The 20,804-nt window shown below is 30.0% G+C and overlaps 1 protein-coding gene across 2 annotated transcripts in view; it reads left to right on the plus strand.

The window, feature by feature from the left end:
- The first annotated feature begins 467 nt into the window (after positions 1-467).
- The window catches only part of Ggamma30A (guanine nucleotide-binding protein subunit gamma-e), a 376,644-nt gene continuing 356,307 nt past the window's right edge, over positions 468-20,804 (plus strand). The window contains exons 1-3 of one of the 2 annotated variants that reach the window (XM_075293688.1): positions 468-650; positions 845-911; positions 979-1,088. The gene's annotated coding sequence lies outside the window, so the exon portion shown is untranslated. The remainder of the gene's footprint in view (positions 651-844; positions 912-978; positions 1,089-20,804) is intronic. The other variant, XM_075293689.1, reaches the window with a different exon arrangement.

The following is a 20,804-nucleotide window of genomic DNA, read 5'->3' on the forward strand; positions in this document are numbered from 1 at the left end:
GTCAAAATTTTATTTCAAAAGAAAATTTTTCAAAAATTTTATGTCTAAAGAAAATTTTGTGAAAATTTTATTTCCACAGAAAATTTTTATCAAACTTTTATTTCTATAGAAAAATTTTGTCAAAATTTTATTTCTATAGAAAATTTTATCAAAATTTTATTTCTATAGAAAATTTGGCAAAACTTTATTTGTATAGAAATTTTTGTTTTTTTTTTTGATTATACCACTGTGCATCCAGAACATACTATTCCACACTACTGCTGTTGGTGACAATAGGTATTTCGGTTGGTCGATGGCAATGGCATCTACCAACACAGTTTTGCTTCTATTGATGATGCTTGCTGACTGTTTGCTGTCAGCGTCAACAATGTTGTTGCTTTCGCTGCCTTTACCATTACCATCATCATTGCCATTGCCATTGCATTCCAACAGCACTCTGTACTTCGTGTATGGTCGTAGTCGTGTTTCACTGTTTGTAGCGGCTGGTCGGGATTGTTGTTTCGTTTTTTTTTAATTGCCAACATTAGACGCTATTTTCTTCGTTAATTTTGCATTGCATCGCTCACGTTTGTTAGTTCGTTCATGCTACTACGGTTGGATGATGTTCGCTCGATAGTTGGCCATTTTTAGTTGTAGTCAAGAAGCAGCAGGTGCGTTAACGTGGGCATTATTGCCATAGTGTGTGTGTGTGTAGCGTAGTGTTTCAAAGAATTTTTGTTTTATTTTGGAATTTAAAACAAACAAAAAAAATATTAATTTAATTATTTTTTCTCTTCCCAAATAAAATCATCTACAAATTTGTAAACAATTAAAAATAAAAAAAAAACCGTTTACATTTTAACAGATTGAAAAAGTAAAGAAACCCCAAAAAGGGGAACCAAATATATAGGTGATCTGTGATTGTTGATAAAGTGAGTGCAAGTGTTTTGAAAAATTTTTGAAAAAAAATCAATTTTTTTGGTAATAACTCTTCAATAGATCTCTTCCATTTGGTTACATCTTTTGGATATATTTGGCGCCTATTTCATTTCTTGGAAATTTCTTCTATATCGAAGAGAGCGAAACAAATTTTACAACTTGTTGGTCCGGTAAGTTTATTTCAAAAGGAATGAAACATGAGAATAGAAATTTCAGAAAAAAAAACACAAAAAACAAAAAAACTTTTCATTAAATATATTGACAGATGTTATTATAGCCATGGTGTTAATTTAAACTATAATGCTTTTGAAGCTGTCAAGACAATGACAAAAATATTATGATTTTCAATTATAGCCCTATTAGGAGTTAAAAGGTAAACGAGCCCACAGCTAAAAAAGCAAGGCAACATTTTTTTTGGATAAGGAAAATGTGTAAAATCGCAATGAAATATATTTGGGAAATAAACCGTATATCCTTATTTAAGAAATTTAAGGCTATATGTTTATGGGAGATTTTGCTCCCATTGATATTGAGTTCATTATTAAAAAAAAAAAAACATAAGTGTATACGGCCGTAAGTTCGGCCATGCCGAATCTTATGTACCCTCCACCATGGATTGCGTAGAAACTTCTACGAAAGACTGTCATCCATAATCGAATTAATTGGGTTGCGGTAACTTTTGCCGATGACAAGGTATCTTAAAACTTCCTAATACCGTAATATATACCACGTAGTCCATACGTGGTATATATTAAACTTAAAATGGCCCATTAAATACGTATATAATTAAGTTTGACAAAATTTTCTATAGACATAAAATTTTGACAAAATAAAATTTGGACAAAATTTTCTATAGAAATACGATTTTAAGAATAAACAAGTATATAGAGCCGTAAGTTCGGCCAGGCCGAATCTTATGTACCCTCCACCATGGATTGCGTAGGAACTTCTACTAAAGGCTGTCATCCACAATCGAATTACTTGGGTTGCGATAACACTTGCCGATGACAAGGTATCGTAAAACTTTTTAACACTCTCTTCTAAATTGTAAGTTAGTCCATAAGGGGTATATATTAAACAAAAAAAAAGGCCGATTAAATACGTATATAATTCAGTTTGACAAAATTTTCTATAGAAATAAAATTTTGACAAAATTTTCTATAGAAATAAAAACTTGACAAAATTTTCTATAGAAATAAAATGTTGACAAAATTTTCTATGGAAGTAAAATGTTGACAAAATTGTCTATAAAAATAAAATGTTGAAAAAATTTTCTACAGAAATAAATTTTTTACAAAATTTTCTATAGAAATAAAATTTTGACAAAATTTTCTATGGAAATAAAATGTTGACAAACATTGCTATAGAAATAAACTTTTTACAAAACTTTCTATAGAAATGAAATTTTGACAAAACTTTCTATAGTAATAAAATTTGACAATTTTTACATGGCTGTTAGAGGCCATATACTATTGAAATGTACCAAATTTCAACCGCATAGGATGACTTTTGCTCCTCCAAGAGGCTCCGGAGGTCAAATCTGGGGATCGGTTTATATGGGAGCTATATATAATTATGGACCGATATGGACCAATTTTTGCATGGTTGTTAGAGACCATATACTAACACCACGTACTAAATTTCAATTGGATCGGATGAATTTTGCTCATCCAAGAGGCTCCAGAGTTCAAATCTGGGGATCGGTTTATGTGGGAGCTATATATAATTATGGACCGATATGGACCAATTTTTGCATGCTTGTTAGAGACCGTATACTAACATCAGGTACCCAATTTCAAACGGATCGGATGAATTTTGCCCCACCAAGAGGCTCCGGAGGTCAAATCTGGGGATCGGTTTATATGGGAGCTATATATAATTATGGACCGATATGGACCAGTTTTTGCATGGTTGTTAGAGACCATATACTAACACCATGTACCAAATTTCAATCGGGTAGGATGAAGTTTGCTCCTCCAAGAGGCTCCGGAGGTCAAATCTGGGGATCGGTTTATATGGGGGCTATATATAATTATGGACCGATATGGACCAATTTTTGCATGGTTGTTAGAGACCATATACTTAGACCACGTACCAAATTTCAACCGGATCGGATGAATTTTGCTGCTCCGGAAGGCTCCGCAAGCCAAATTTGGGGATCGGTTTATATGGGGGCTATACGTAAACGTGGACCGATATGGCCCATTTTCAATACCATCCGACCTACATCAATAACAACTACTTGTGCCAAGTTTCAAGTCGATAGTTAGTTTCGTTCGGAAGTTAGCGTGATTTCCACAGACGGACGGACAGCCGGACAGACGGACAGACGGACGGACGGACGGACGGACGGACATGCTTAGATCGACTCAGAATTTCACCACGACCCAGAATATATATACTTTATGGGGTCTTAGAGCAATATTTCGATGTGTTACAAACGGAATGACAAAGTTAATATACCCCCATCCTATGGTGGAGGGTATAAAAAAAGAAAAAAAAGAATAAAATTTTGACAAAATTTTCTATGGAAATAAAATTTTTACAAAATTTTCAAAAGATTTAAAATTTTGACAACATTTTCTACAGAAATAAAATTTTGCCAAAATTTTCTATAGGAATAAAATTTCGACAAAATTTTCTATAGAAATAAAATTTTGACAAAATCTATATATATAAAATTCAATCTATGTTTGTTTGTTTGTATGTTCCGAGTTGGCTCCGAAACGGCTGAACCGATTTACTTGAAACTTTCAGAGATCGTAGGGGGCGTTCATGTGGTGAAAATAGGGTACCTCATTTTTTGACACCTGGTCGCGGAGGGGGACCTCCCCTTTGTCGGACTTTTTGCAAATTGGACCAAAGTTTACCGATTTGCTTGAAATTTTCATTGAAGGTTGGGTTTGGTATCTAGACAAAGATCCGCTACTTTATATTTCGATATTTGGGGCGGAGGGGGACCTCCCCTTTGTTCGACTTTTTTTAAAGTACAGTGTAAAAACTAAAATTCTCTTAATTATCTGAGATTTACCGAGAACATGCGGTGAGGTTATGGAATTAATATGGGGTACCTGATGGTTTCATATGTGGAGGGGGACCTCTCCCTTGCCCTACTTTTTTAAACTTGGACCAAAATTATCCGATTTGCTTGAAATTTTCATTGAATGTTGGGGTTGGCATCTAGATAAAAATCCGCTACATTATTTTTCGATATTTGGTCGGGGAGGGGGACCACCCTTTGCCCGACTTTTTTTTTAAGTACAGTGAAAACAAAATTAAACCCCCCGACTGAAATTTTACGGAAAAATGAGTGAGGTTATGATATTTATATCAGGTTCCAATTTTTTAATAAATATAAAAGGACATAGGGAGACATCCGCTTCTCTTAAGTAACTACATACAGAGAAACAATTAAACTTTACGGTGTTACTTGAAATTTACAGAGGACTGGGGAGAGGTTACGATATTAATAGTTGATACCTGATTTTGTGATATTTGGACGGAAGAGAGGCCGCCCCTTTAGGCTTATAATTTGCTTGACATTTTCTGGGACGTTTACAAAAGATACGCTACATCACTTTTCGATATTTGGTCGGGGAGGAGGTCTTCCTCTAAAACTGCAAAAAAAAAAAATAAAAATTCTTAAGTTTTCTTGAAATTTACAAAGGCAGTGGAGGAAGGTTATGGACGAAGGGAAGTTTCAAGAATCTTCAGGGAAGGTTAGGGGTGCTATTCACTACGGTGTTTGTCGATATTGTATCGGGGAAAGTGACGTCCCTTTAAAACAATAAGCAAAATTTAAACATCTCCGATCTACTTGAAATTTACAGGGAACGTGGGAGGAGGTGATTAAATTTATACATGATTTTTAAATTAGTATATGATTTTTCTATATCTGGTTGGGGGAGAGGAAAATTGAAATAAACTTTGTCGATTTACTTCGATAGAATTTATAGAGACCATTGAGTATTTGTGAAATTTATATAGGGTACGTGATAGTCCGATATCAGGTCGGAGTGGAGCGAAGGTGGGAAGAGGGCTCCCTTTTGTCGGTTTTTTTTCTCTTAAACTGAAAGTAGAGGGTTGTCCGTAAATGGGAACTCGGTACATAATTTTATGATTTTTGCACAGGCTTCTGCCAGATTTCGTTTTAGTAAAGAACTTAAATTTACATGAAATTGGAAGCCAACGTAGAGGGTGCATCGTTTTCCAACATTTTAGCAAATGTTAATGTGGTAAAATTTTTTACTACTTTTGCTTTTTCCAATTTATTGGATGGGAAACAGTAATTCTTTGTATGTTATTATGATATAGTGCTTAATTTTCAGATATGTTGAGGAGAAGGATACCTTTCCTTGACAAACCAAATTCACAAGAAATATAGAAGATTGTCCAACTACTTGAATACAGAACATTATTTATTTAATTTGGAGGAAAGGGTACACCCTCTCCCCGACATTTTTTTAGACGAACCGTATGAATATCCGCCATATTTGTACCTATAATCGAAAAAGCAAGTAGTCCGATTTGTTTGAAAGAATTCAAATCTTTTGTGGAATTTGTTTTCAGCACGAAGGAAATGGTTGACTAAGTTAACGCAAAATGTTCCTCCAAATACGCTTCGGAAGGCGCAGCGAAGCGGGCCGGGTTACGCTAGTTTTCTATAGAAATAAAATTTTGCTAGATTATTTTTGCTCGAGTGGCAAGCATGATTATGAACCGATATGGACCAATTTGTGTGTGATTGGGGATCGGCTATATATAACTATAGACCGATATAGACCAATTTTGGCATGGTCATATATTAACACCACGTTGCAAATTTCATCCGGATCGGATGAATTTTGCTCGTCCGGAGTTCAAATCTGGGGATCGGTTTATATAGGGGCTATATATAATTATGGACTGACATGGAATGGTTCTTAGAGACTATATACTAATACCATGTATCAAATTTCAGCCGGATCGGATGAAATTTGCTTCTCTTAGAGGATCCGCAAACCAAATCTGGGAATCGGTTTATATGGGGGCTATATATAATTATGGACCGATATGGACCAATTTCTGCATGGTTGTTAGAAACCATATACTAATACCATGTACCAAATTTCAGCCGTATCGGATGAAACGTGCTTCTCTTTGAGGCTCCGCAAGCCAAATCTGGGGATCGGTTTATATGGGGGCTATATATAATTATGGACCGATGTGGACTAATTTTTGCATGGTTGTTAGAGACCATATATTAACACCATGTACCAAATTTCAGCCGGATCGGATGAAATTTGCTTCTCTTAGAGCAATCGCAAGCCAAATTTGGGGGCCGTTTATATGGGGGCTATACGTAAATGTGGACTGATATGGACCAATTTTGCATGGTTGTTAGAGACCATATACTAACATTATGTACCAAATTTCAGCCGGATTGGATGAAATTTGCTTCTCTTAGAGCAATCGCAAGCCAAACTTGGGGATCCGTTTATATGGGGGCTATACGTAAAAGTGGACCGATATGGACTAATTTTTGCATGGTTGTTAGAGACCATATACTAACATTATGTACCAAATTTCAGCCGGATGGGATGAAATTTGCTTCTCTTAGAGCAATCGCAAGCCAAACTTGGGGGTCCGTTTATATGGGGGCTATACGTAAAAGTGGACCGATATGGACTAATTTTTGCATGGTTGTTAGAGACCATATATTAACACCATGTAGCAAATTTCAGCCGGATCGGATGAAATTTGCTTCTCTTAGAGCAATCGCAAGCCAAACTTGGGGGTCCGTTTATATGGGGCTATACGTAAAAGTGGACCGATGTGAACCAATTTTTGCATGGTTGTTAGAGACCACATATTAACCCCATGTACCAAATTTCAGCCGGATCGGATGAAATTTGCTTCTCTTAGAGCAATCGCAAGCCAAATTTGGGGATCCCTTTATATGGGGGCTATACGTAAAAGTGGACCGATATGGACTAATTTTTGCATGGTTGTTAGAGACCATATATTAACACCATGTAGCAAATTTCAGCCGGATCGGATGAAATTTGCTTCTCTTAGAGCAATCGCAAGCCAAATTTGGGGGTTCGTTTATATGGGGGCTATATATAATTATGGACTGATATGGAACAATTTTTGTATGGTTGTTAGATACCGTATACTAACACCATGTACCAAATTTCAGCCGGATCGGATGAAATTTGCTTCTCTTAGAGCAATCGCAAGCCAAATTTGGGCGTCCGTTTATGTGGGGGCTATACGTAAAAGTGGACCGATATGGCCCATTTGCAATACCATCCGACCTACATCAATAACAACTACTTTTGCCAAGTTTCAAGTCGATAGCTTGTTTCGTTCGGAAGTTTGCGTGATTTCAACAGACGGACGGACATGCTTAGAACGACTCAGAGTTTCACCATGACCCAGAATATATATATACTTTATGGGGACTTATAAGAATATTTCGATGTGTTACAAACGGAATGACAAGCTTAATATACCCCCCATCCTGTGGTGAAGGGTATAACAAATATATAAGTAGCAATAAGTTCGACCGGGCCGAATCTTAAATACCCACAATCATGAATCGAATATAATAGCATCCTTTGAAAACTCTTCGTAGTTGCGGGTTAGTTGATAAAATATGTAGGATTTCAGGTGGTTTGATGACAGATATTTTCCAGAGCAGATCAGTGCAACCAGTATGCTTCCCTAAGAATTTAAAGATTTTACCTATGAAGACTAGATCCGATTCTGGAGTTATAAGAACCATTTTTGTTTGAGTTTTAGAGGAATCATGAACATCTCTTGTAAGTGTGCAAGAAAATGATAAAATAATCCATTGATTTGAAATCTAAAATCTGTAGATTTTTACCCCATCTAGAAGTGAAATCGACCTGACCAAAAACCACGGTATACACGCCAAAAAATAATTCTTTCCTCCCAAACGAAATTTTAGACAAACAAAGTTCGTTTCTCATTTGATTTTCGCTGTAAGGAAGTGTATTTGGAAGAAAAGTATATACTTTTTGTGATAAACGTTTATTCTTTTCCAGGATGTAAAAACAATTTCATAAAGACAAACTCAAAAAAAAAAACATTGTTTTTTTGCTAATTGCATTTTCCCTCACATCTTTTTCACATCCACGAGGTTTTTGTTCTTAACACCTTTTCAAAATCTGTACCGATACACAATATATTCGAAAAACCTATTTATGGTCCTAAAATACCTCCAAATTTCCAATTTCAGGCAAATCGGATTGAAAACTACGGTTTCTAGAAGTCCAAGAAGTAAAATCGGGAGATCGATCTATATTGGGGCTATAACAAAACATGGACCGATACACACCATTTTCGACACACCTCTTTATGGTCCTAAAATACCTCAAAATTTCCAATTTCTGACAAATCGAATAAAAACTACGGTTTCTAAAAGCCCCAGAAGTAAAATCGGGAGATCGGTCTATATCGGGGCTATACCAAAACATGGACCCATACACACCAGTTTCGGCACACCTAGTTGTGGTCCTAAAATACCTCTAGATTTTCAATTTTAGGCAAATCAAATAAAAACTACAGTTTCTAGAAGTCCAAGTAGTAAAATCGGGAGATTTATATGGGAGCTAAATCAAAGCATGGAACGATTTGGTCTCTGTGGTCATATTACGGAAAATCGGGCGAATGATATATATGGGAGCTATACCTAAATCTGAGCCGATTTCAAACAAAAATTAGCATGAACATCAACAACCTTAGTTCTACTCCCTGGGGGTAATTGGGGTAAAACTCTGGCTTCTGGGGCCATATAAGTGCATAGCTTGCGAATGATGTATACGGGAGCTATATCTAAATCTAAACCGATTTCAATAAAATTTAGCACACTTGACTATAGTACAACTTGTTCTCGTTGTGCTAAATTTCAAGTAAATTAAGGTAAAACTCTGGCTTCTGTGGCCATATCGGGCGAAAGATATATATGGCTGCTATATCGAAATCTGAACCGATTTCTTCCAAAACCAGCAGGGTTCTATTATGACCCAAAACAGAAACTTGTGGCAAATTTGAAGTCGATTGGGCTAAACCTACGACCTGAACTTTGATCACAAAAATGAGTTCACAGACAGACGGATATGGCTAGATCGACTCAGGGACCGGCCCTGAGCAATATTGCCGAAGACACCATATGTCTATCTCGTCTCTTTCTGGGTGTTGCAAATATATGTACTAACTTATGACACTCTTAGAGCCACCGTGGTGCAATGGTTAGCATGTCCGTCTTGCATACGCAGGGTCGTGGGTTCGATTCCTGCTTCGACCGAACACCAAAAAGTTTTTCAGCGGTGGATTATTCCACCTCAGTAATGCTGGTGACATTTCTGAGGGTTTCAAAGCTTCTCTAAGTGGTTTCACTGCAATGTGGAACGCCGTTCGGACTCGGCTACAAAAAGGAGGTCCCTTGTCATTGAGCTTAACATGGAATCGGGCAGCACTCAGTGATAAGAGAGAAGTTCACCAATGTGGTATCACAATGGACTGAGTCTGATACATCGGGCTGCCACCTAACCTAACCTAACCTAACCTAACCTAACCTAACCTATGACACCCTGTTCCACAGTGTGGCGTATGGTATAAAAATAGCGAATTTTTTAAAATATTTGAGATAAAGCGTTAGAATGTATTAAAAATCATAAAAAATTTTAAAAATTATTTACTTTGTAAAATATTATAGAATTTTATAATGCCCATTCAGAACACTGTATTCGGATCACACCTTAAGAAGTGGTGGAAATTCAGTGCAACGGCTGCTCAAATGGCGGGATTCCGTCCTAATTTCCCGCCACTTCCGGATCGACAACTTTTTTGGCAAACGCTTTTTTTGCTGAGATATAGCAACCAACAAATTAGAAGTATTTGAGAGAGGGATGATAAATAATGTTGACGAAAAAATACTAGACTAGTAAAAATGTACTTTTCGAAGCCAAAAGGTGCTAAACTTACTTAATATCAAATTTAAGGACTATTGTAAAAGTATACGTATATTTAAATCTAGATCAATTTGGACAACAGATTTTAAGATTTTCTAAAAAAAATATACTTTGCAAAATTTTATTTCTATAGAAAATTTTGTCAAAATCTTATTTCTATGGAAAAATTTGTCAAAATTTTTATCTATAGTAAATTTTGTCAAAATATTATATCTATAAAAAAATTTGGTAAAATTTTAGCAAAATTTTATTTCTATAGAAAATTTTGTCAAAAGTTTATTTCTATAGAAAATTTTATCAAAATTTGTATCTATAGTAAATTTTGTCAAAATATTATATCTATAAAAAAATTTGGTAAAAATTTTATTCCTATAGAAAAGTTTGTCAAAATTTTATTTCTATAGACTTTTAGCAAAATTTTATTTCTATAGAAAATTTTCACAAAATTTTATTTCTATCGAAAATTTTGTCCAAATTTTATTTCCATAGAAATTTTAGCAAAATTTTATTTCTATATAAAATTTTGTCAAAATTTTATTTCTATAGAAAATGTTGTCAAAAGTTTATTTCTATAGATAATTTTATCAAAATTTTTATCTATAGTAAAATTTGTCAAAATATTATATCTATAAAAAAATTTGGTCAAAATTTTATTTCTATGGAAAAGTTTAGTTCTTTGACAAAATTTTATTCCTATAGAAAATTTTCCAAAAACTATTAGCAAAATGTTATTTCTAAAGAAAATTTGGTCAAGATTTTATATCTATAAAAAATTTCGCAAAATTTTATTTCTATAGACAATTTTATTTCTATCGAAAATTTTGTCAAATTTTTATTTTTTTGAAAATTTTGTCAATATTTTATTTCTATAGAAAATTTTAGCAAAATTTTATTTCTATAGAAAATTTTGTCAAAAGTTTATTTCTATAGAAAATTTTATCAAAATTTTTATCTATAGTAAATTTTGTCAAAATATTATATCTATAAAAAAATTTGGTAAAAATTTTATTTCTTTGACAAAATTTTATTCCTATAGAAAATTTTGTCAAAATTTTATTTCTATAGACTTTTAGCAAAATTTTATTTCTATAGAAAATTTTCACAAAATTTTATTTCTATCGAAAATTTTGTCCAAATTTTATTTCCATAGAAAATTTTGTCAAAATTTTATTTCGTTTTGTTTTGTTATTGTTGGTTTATTCTTCAATCATTTTGTTGTGTTTGATTTCAGCTTAAAACCATGCATTGACTAAACTACAAGTGTAGCGAACGAATGAAGTAAGAGGAAGCACGCTCAAAATAAACCCAGCCAACTGCACTCAAATCAATGATTTTACAGTGGCAAAGGAAAAGAGATATGTTTGTACAAATTTATTTCGGCAAAGGCCGGCTATCATAAACCTTTTTTCGGAAGGTTCAAATGTCGTTCACTTTGGGTTTAGTGAACTGCCTGAATTTATTCTGATAATTGGTTGATAGTTTTGCTGCAAGTAGAGGATGCTGATGAGGACTGTGGTAATTCCGAAACCTGCGTCCATCCAACCACCTTGCAGTCTAAAAGGCTTTGCCCAAATAAATTCGACAAACATATTTTTCCTCTGTTGGTTAAGCTACACTTGTAGTTTAGTCAATGCATGGTTTTAAACTGAAATCAAAAATTTATTTCTATAGAAAATTTCGTCAAAATTTTATTTCTATAGAACATTTTGTCAAAATTTTATTTCTATAGAAAATTTTGTCAAAATTTTAATTCTATAGAAAAATTGTCAACATTTTATTTCAACTGACTGAAATCAAAAACAGCAAAAAAATTTATTTCTATAGAAAATTTCGTCAAAATTTTATTTCTATAGAACATTTTGTCAAAATTTTATTTCTATAGAAAATTTTGTCAAAATTTTATTTCTATAGAAAAAATTGTCAACATTGTATTTCTTTAGAAAATTTTGTAAAAATTTTATTTCCAAAAAAAATTCAACATTTTATTTCCATAAGAAATTTTCTCAAAATTTTATTTTTATAGAAAAATTTGCCAACATTTTGATTATATAAAAAATGTTGTCTAAATTTTATTTTATTTTCTAGTCTGATTAAAATTTTGAGCCTAGAGATTTTGTAAAAGTCTAAAAAAATTGTCCAAATCGGTTCATATTTAAATATTTGTATATGGGAATATAAACCTTTATATAGCTGCCAATAAACTTGAAGGAGAAAAGAGGTTTCAAAAAATTTTCGTATACATAGCGGTGAAGGGTCTCACGAAAAAATTTGGAAGTTCTTCCAAAGGCACAACGTTAAAAGCATTTCCAGAAGATGCACTCCCAATGATGTTCTTTATTTTAACTACCTACCCAGGAAGTTCTTTTAAGTAAATTTTTTATAACTTGTTTTTTCATACTTTTAATGGGTAAAAAACAGAGTAGGAATTCGTTCATGGTACAAATCATTTAAATTTTATCGAAAAAATGCTAAATCCAATCTAAAAAATTGTTCATTTTTGAGAATATTTTTGAGAATATTATTTCCGACAAGCCTTAGAATCCATTAAAAATTATAAAAATTATTTATTTGACAAAATTCACAGAATTTTAATTTAATGTATGTTACATCCAAAACATTGAATTCGGATCACACCTAAAGAAGTGATGCAAATTCAGTGCAACGGCTGTTGAAATGGAGGACTTCCGTCCTATGACAAGTCCATGCTAAATTCATCGCTTCTGCGTCAAGTTTGCACCACTTCCGGATCCAAAAAGAACATTTTCATTACTTTAGAGTCGGCCCTGCCCGACTTTATACTTTACTAACTTGTTATACCCTTCACCACTACTGTGGTACAGGGTATAATAAGTTTGTGCATTTGTATGTAACGCCAAGAAGGAAAAGTCTGAGACCCATCGTTGAGTATACCGATCGTCTTAGAATTAAATTCTGAGTCAATTTAGCGATGTCCGTCTGTCTGTCTGTCTGTCTGTCTGTCTGTCCGTCTGTCTGTCTGTTGATGTATTTTTGTGTGCAAAGTACAGCTCGGAGTTTTAGTCCGATTGTCCTAAAATTTGGTATAGAGTCCTGTTTCGGCTCAAAGACAATCCCTATTGATTTTGGAAAAAATCGGTTCAGATTTAGATATAGCTGCCATATATATTTTTCACCGATCTGGTCATAATTGGCGTGTATATCAACCGATCTTCCTCAAATTCCGTACATCGGAATATTTTATGAGTCTCGAAAAACTTGCAAAATATCAGCCAAATCGGTTCAGATTTAGATATAGCTCCCATATATAGCTTTCGCCCGATTTACACTCATTTGCCCACAGAGGCCAATTTTTTGCTCTGATTTAGTTGAAATTTTGAACAGGGAGTAGAATTAGCATTATAGCTATGGTTGAAATCGGTTCAGATTTAGATATAGCTCCCATATATAGCTTTCGCCCGATTTACACTCATATGACCACAGAGGCCAATTTTTTGCTCCGATTTAGTTGAAATTTTGCACAGGGAGTAGAATTAGCATTGTAGCTATGCGTGCCAAATTTGGTTGAAATCGGTTCAGATTTAGATATATCTCCCATATATAGCTTTCGCCCGATTTACACTCATATGACCGTAGATGCCAATTTTTAACTCCGATTTAATTCGGTTCAGATTTAGATATAGCTCCCATATATATGTTTTTCTGATTTCGACAAAAATGGTCAAAATACCAACATTTTCCTTGTAAAATCGCCACTGCTTAGTCGAAAAGTTGTAAAAATGACTCTAATTTTCCTAAACTTCTAATACATATATATCGAGCGATAAATCATAAATAAACTTTTGCGAAGTTTTCTTAAAATTGCTCCAGATTTAAATGTTTCCCATATTTTTTTTTTACTAACATTGTGTTCCACCCTAGTGCATTAGCCGACTTAAATTTTGAGTCTATAGATTTTGTAGAAGTCTATCAAATTCTGTCCAGACCGAGTGATATTTAAATGTATGTATTTGGGACAAACCTTTATATATAGCCCCCAACACATTTGACGGATGTGATATGGTATCGAAAATTTAGATCTACAAAGTGGTGCAGGGTATAATATAGTCGGCCCCGCCCGACTTTAGACTTTCCTTACTGGTTTTTTTATTAACATTGTGTCTCGTACCAGGGCGATAGTCGATTTAATTTTGAGTTGTTGATGGTTTCTTGTCCTCGAAGTGGACAACCTATATTTTATCAGCATTCACATAATAGAGCTTCGAAATCAACTATTCGTCCATCATTCCATCTTATTGTATGCCACAAAGCCTTATCATTCATATTAAACTAAAGAGTTTTTAAAAGACCTTTAACTGAGTAGTCATCCAATTAAATGGACACGTCTTCCATCACAGCATTTTGTTCAATTTTCTTTCATTTGGAACATTGCAAATACTTCAAATTATTCAAGTTATAAACTTGTTTAGAAGATTTTAAGAAGTGAATTTAGTTTTTTTTCGTCAAAGTTACTCTAATAAACTTATTTTCAAAACTATGTGAATAAACCATGCTGCAAGGAAACCTTGCAGCCATTTATATAAGGAGATTTAAAACTACTCTTGTGATTGTTCTCTGAAATATAGCATTTGATAGTTGCATCTTGCGTGTGATACATTTAAATGTCATCCAGACGAAATGTCATCGCAAACTTTCACACAAATGTTGAAGGACTTAATTCTCACACGAATCTTTTTACTCTACAACTTGACACAAGAGACATTTTCGAAATGTTTTTTTCTGGTGTGGTAATAGTGATTAGGTTAGTCCCTTAATGCTAAGGATCTCTGCTATTAGGATCTCAATAATCTCTCAATGGTAGTAAATATGTCCTTGCAAAGGGAATATCCAATGATAAAGTGAAGCCTACAGGATATATTTATACGCTGCGCCACCACGATTGCGACAATTGGTAGAATTCTACCAAAATGGTAGTTTTAGCACAACATACAATAGAGATAGAGTTTTGAACAAATTTTCTATAAAAATAATAAAATTTTGACAAAATGTTCTATAGAAATAACATTTTATTTCTATAGAAACAAAACTTTTAACAATGTTTTTTATAGAAATACAATTTTCTTAATTTTTTTTTAATTTTCTATAGAAATACAACTTTGACAAAATTTTCTATAGAAATAAAATTTTGACAAAATTTTCTATAGAAATAAAATTTTGACAAAATTTTTTATAGAAATAAAATTTTTACAAAATTTTCTATAGAAATAAAATTTTTACAAAATTTTCTATAGAAATAAAATTTTGACAACATTTTCTAAAGAAATAAAATTTTGACAAATTTTTCTATAGAAATAAAATTTTGACAAAATTTTCTATAAAATAAATTTTTGACAAAATTTTCTATGGTAATAAAATTTTGACAAAATTTTCTATAGAAATAAAATGTTGACAAAATTTTCTATAGAAATAAAATTTTGACAAAATTTTATATAGAAATAAAATTTTGACAAAATTTTCTATAGAAATAAAATTTTAACAAAATTTTCTATAGTAATAAAATTTTGACAAAATTTTATATAGAAATAAAATTTTGACAAAATTTTCTATAGAAATAAAATTTTGACAAAATTTTCTATAGTAATAAAATTTTGACAAAATTTTCTATAGAAATAAAATTTTGACAAAATTTTGTTATAAATATAAAATCATGACAACATTTTCTATAGAAATAAAATTTTGCAAATTTTTCTATAGTAATAAAATTTTGACAAAATTTTCTATAGAAATAAAATTTTGACAAAATTTTCTATGGCACTAAAATTTTGACAACGTTTTCTACAAAAACATAATTTTGACAAAATTTTCTATAGAATAAAATTTTGACAAAATTTTCTATAGAAATAATATTTTGACAAAATTTTCTATAGAAATAATATTTTGACAAAATTTTCTATAGAAAAAAATTTTTAACAAAATTTTTTCAAAAATAAAATGTTGTCAAAATTTTGCTATAGAAATAAAATTTTGACAAAATTTTCTATAGAATAAAATTTTGACAAAATTTTTTATAGAAATAAAATTTTGACAAAATTTTCTATAGAAATAAAATTTTGACAAAATTTGCTGTAGAAATAAAATTTTGACAAAATTTTCTATAGAAATAAAATTTTGACAAAATTTTCTATAGAAATAAAATTTTGACATAATTTTCTATAGAAATAAAATTTTGACAAAATTTTCTATAGAAATAAAATTTTCACAAAATTTTCTATAGAAATAAAATTTTGACAAAATTTTTTATAGAACTAAAATTTTGACAAAATTTTCTACAGAAATAAAATTTTGACAAAATTTTCTATAGAAATAAAATTTTGACCAAATTTTCTATAGAAATAAAATTGTGACAAAATTTTCTATAGAAGTAAAATTTTGACCAAATTTTCTATAGAAATAAAATTGTGACAAAATTTTCTATAGAAGTAAAATTTTGAAAAAATTTTCTACAGAAATAAAAATTTTACAAAAGTTTCTATATAAATAAAAGTTAGACAAAATTTTCAATAGAAATAAACTTTTGAAAAAATTTTCTATAAAATAAAATTTTGACAAAATTTTCTATAGAAATAAAATTTTGACAAAATTTTGTTATAAATACAAAGTCTTGACAAAATTTTCTGTAGACATAAAATTTTGACAAAATTTTCTATATAAATAAAGGTTAGACAAAATTTTCAATAGAAATAAAATTTTGAAAAAATTTTCTATAAAATAAAATTTTGACAAAATTTTTTTTAGAAATAAAATTTTGACAAAATTTTCTATAGCAATAAAATTTTGACAAAATTTTCTGTAGAAATAAAATTTTGACAAAATTTTCTATAGAAATAAAATTTTGACAAAATTTTCTATAGAAATAAAATTTTGACAAAAATTTTTATAGAAATAAAATCTTGACAAAATTTTCTGTAGAAATAAAATTTTGACAAAATTTTCTGTAGAAATAAAATTTTGACAAAATTTTCTATAGAAATAAAATGGTGGCAAATATTTCTACAGAAATAAAATTTTGACAAAATTTTCTACAGAAATAAAATTTTGACAAAATTTTCTATAGTAATAAAATTTTGACAAAATTTTCTATAGTAATAAAATTTTGACAAAATTTTCCATAGAAATTAATTTTTGAAAAAATTTTCTACAGAAATAAAATGTTGACATTTTCTTTTTTCTATAGAAATAAAATTTTGACAAAATTTTCTATAGAAATAAAATTGTGACAAAATTTTTTAAAGAAATAAAATTTTGACAAAATTTTCTATAGTAATAAAATTTTGACAAAATTTTGTTATAAATATAAAATCGTGACAAAATTTTCTATTGAAATAAAATTTTGACAAAATTTTTTATAGAAATAAAATTTTGACAAAATTTTTTAGAGAAATAACATTTTGACAAAATTTTCTGTAGAAATAAAATTTTGACAAAATGTTCTATAGAAATAAAATGGTGACAAAATTTTCTACAGAAATAAAATTTTTACAAAATTTTCTATAGAAATAAAATTTTTACAAAATTTTCTATGGTAATAAAATTTTGACAAAATTTTGTTATAAATATAAAATCTTGACAAAATTTTCTATAGAAATAAAATTTTGACAAAATTTACTATAGAAAACAAATTTTGACAAAATTTTCTATAGAAATAAAATTTTGACAAATTTTTCTATAGAAATACAATTTTGACAAAATTTTCTATGGAAAAAAAATTTTTACAAAATTTTGTTATAAATATAAAATCTTGACAACATTTTCTATAGAAATATAATTTTGACAAAATTTTCTATAGAAATAAAACTTTGACAAATATTTTTATATAAATAAAAGTTTGATAAAATTTTCCATAGAAATAAGATTTTGACAAAATTTTCTACAGAAATAAAATGTTGATAAATATTTCTATAGAAATATAATGTTGTCTACCTTTACGGAACAATTGCCAGGTGCAATTTTTTACTGACAAATTTAGGATTTCTTAAGAAAAGCCCTTATATCTCATATTTGCCTGTAGCACTACAAAATTATCACTAACACTAGAATTCTAGGCAATTCATAAAGGTTTGGATTCAAAGTGCTAGACATTATTCAAATACATCATTTTATTTATTTTACCAACACAATAACAATCTCAAACTGTCTCCCCAATATAGAGTAGGGTTACGCAGAACCAGATAGAATATGAAACAAGATCCCTTAAGGACACACTTTACAGGTGCATTTAGTTAAGTCAAAAATTTTATTTCTACAACTTGTCGAGATTTGGAGAGTTTTGTCAAAAGCTTTGTTGTTTGTGGTTGTATCTGTGGTCTGCATGAATGGATGTTAGTTTTGATGATGAAATGCTGCTTGTATTTTAAAAATTGCTGTTTTATATGCAGGTTAACTTTTCACAATTTTCTTTTATTATTTTCTGCGTTAACATTGTAATGCATAAAAACCACAAAAAAGTACAAAAAATATGTAAATATTCGTACCCTCGAATTTAAATTTTAGTATCCATGCAAAAGGACCAAAGTGCAAGGGATTTGGGACGACTTTTTTTTGTGGTAGAACAATTGTTCTTTGGCCTGAAGGGAAAATTTTGTGGCGACGGATGTCAAATGATCCATTAAAATTAAATTTGAGAAAATTATCAACTACGAGGAGGAGAGATTATGTTTAAACGGTTATCACTCGTGTCAAACATAATCTACCAAAGTTAAAACAACTACTATTTGTTGTGGTTACTATGAAAAAGATGAGTCCAAATTTTTTGTCAAAATTTTATTTCTATAGAAAACTTTCTCAAAATTTTATTTCCATAGAAAATTTCCTCAACATTTTGTCAAAATTTTATTTCAATAGAAAATTTTTTAAAAATTTTATTTCTAAAGAAATTTTATATCTATAAAAAATTTTGTCAATGTTTTATTTGGATAAAAAATTTTGTCAAAATTTAATTTCTATAGAAAATTTCATCAAAATTTTATTTCTATAGAAAATTTTGTCAAAATTTAATTTCTATAGAAAATTTTATCAAAATCTTATTTCTATAGAAAATTTTATCAAAATCGTATTTCCATAGAAAACTTTGTCAAAATTTTATTTCAATAAAAAGTTTTGTCAAAATTTTATTTCTATAGAAAATTTTGTCAAAATTTTATTTCTATATAAAATTTTGTCAACATTTTATAGAGCCATTGAAAAGAAAACGCCAGATACCAATCTATACACGCCTGGACTGTACATGTTTCGGTTCGGGCGAATGAACCTTTCCACAGCCTTTAGTATAGATCTGGCTGGGAGAGATAACTCAATTTTTGGCCCTTTATGCTAACTCCTTATGGAGAAAACATTTGGGAAATTTCCTCTTACAAATTGAATCATCTTTTCTCCCACTGTACATCATCTTTTCATATAACTTACAAGTCCCTTAATCTTATTTTTATTTCGTTTTGTTACATAGTAATGCAACAACACGAAATTTATTTTTTGAAAGCTAATTTGTTAGAATTCACCTAAGTGGTGAACAGTCGAACAATGCTTATTGTTTCTACAGTCAACTACAACATATGACAATTAACAGAAACTGGTTTCCAGGATACAACAACAATTCTAACGCGTACATTAGTCGTGTTTTTCCTAGTTTTACGACGGGCTCATCGTTGCTTATTATATTACATGTTAGCCTGATACCGAAACAGGCAATTGACGTCCAAATGCATTATATCTAATTATACAATTATTTTTCGAGCTTTATGGACAGATATAGATTAAGGAACATGGTTAATAGAGCCATTGAAAAGAAAACGCCATATGCCAATCTATACACGCCTGGACTGTACATGTTTCGGTTCGGGCGAATGAACCTTTCCACAGCCTTTAGTATAGATCTGGCTGGGAGAGATAACTTAATTTTGGGCCCTTTATGCTAACTCCTTATGGAGTTTAATCTATATCTGTCCATAAAGCTCGAAAAATAATTGTATAATTAGATATAATGCATTTGGACGTCAATTGCCTGTTTCATTATCAGGCTAACATGAAATACATTTTATTTCTACAGAAATTGTTGTCAAAATTTTTTTCTACAGAAAATCTTGTCAAAACTTTATTTCTATAGAAAGTTTTGTCAAAACTTTATTTCTACAAAATACTTTGCCAAAATTTTATTTCTGTAGAAAATTTTCTCAAAAGTTTATTTCTATAGAAAATTTTGTTAAAATTTTATTTCTAAAGAATATTTTGTTAAAATTTTAGTTCTTACGAAAATTTCTTCAAAATTTTATTTCTATAAAAAATTTTCTCAATATTTTATTTTTATAGAACGTTTGCTCACAATTTTAGTTGTGTAAAAATTTTTGTCAAAATTTTATTTCTGTAAAAAATTTTGTCAAAATTTCATTTCTACAAAAAACTTTGTCAAAATTTTATTCCTGTAGAAAATTTTGTCAAAATTTTATTTCTATAGAAAATTTTGTCAAAATTATATTTCTATAGAAAATTTTGTTAAAATTTTATTTTTATAAAAAATTTGGTCAATATTTTATTTCTATAGAAAATTTTGTCTAAATTTTATTTCTATAGAAAATTATGTTAAATATTAATTTCTATAGAAAATTTTGTCAAATTTTATTTAAGGTGTTTTCAATTATTTTATATCTATAGAGAATTTTGTCAAAACTTTATTTATATAGAAAATTTTGTCAAAATTTTATTTCTATAGAAAATTTTATCAAAATTTTGTTTCTATTTCTTTTTAAAAAAAAATTATTTTGATAAAAAATTTGGTCAATATTTTATTTCTATTTTATTTAGTTGGGTAGAAAATTTTGTCAAAAATTTATTTCTATAGAAAATTTTGTCAAAATTTTATTTCTATAGAAAATTTTT

Source organism: Haematobia irritans, chromosome 2 (assembly GCF_050003625.1).
Source record: "Haematobia irritans isolate KBUSLIRL chromosome 2, ASM5000362v1, whole genome shotgun sequence".
Lineage (NCBI taxonomy): Eukaryota > Metazoa > Arthropoda > Insecta > Diptera > Muscidae > Haematobia > Haematobia irritans.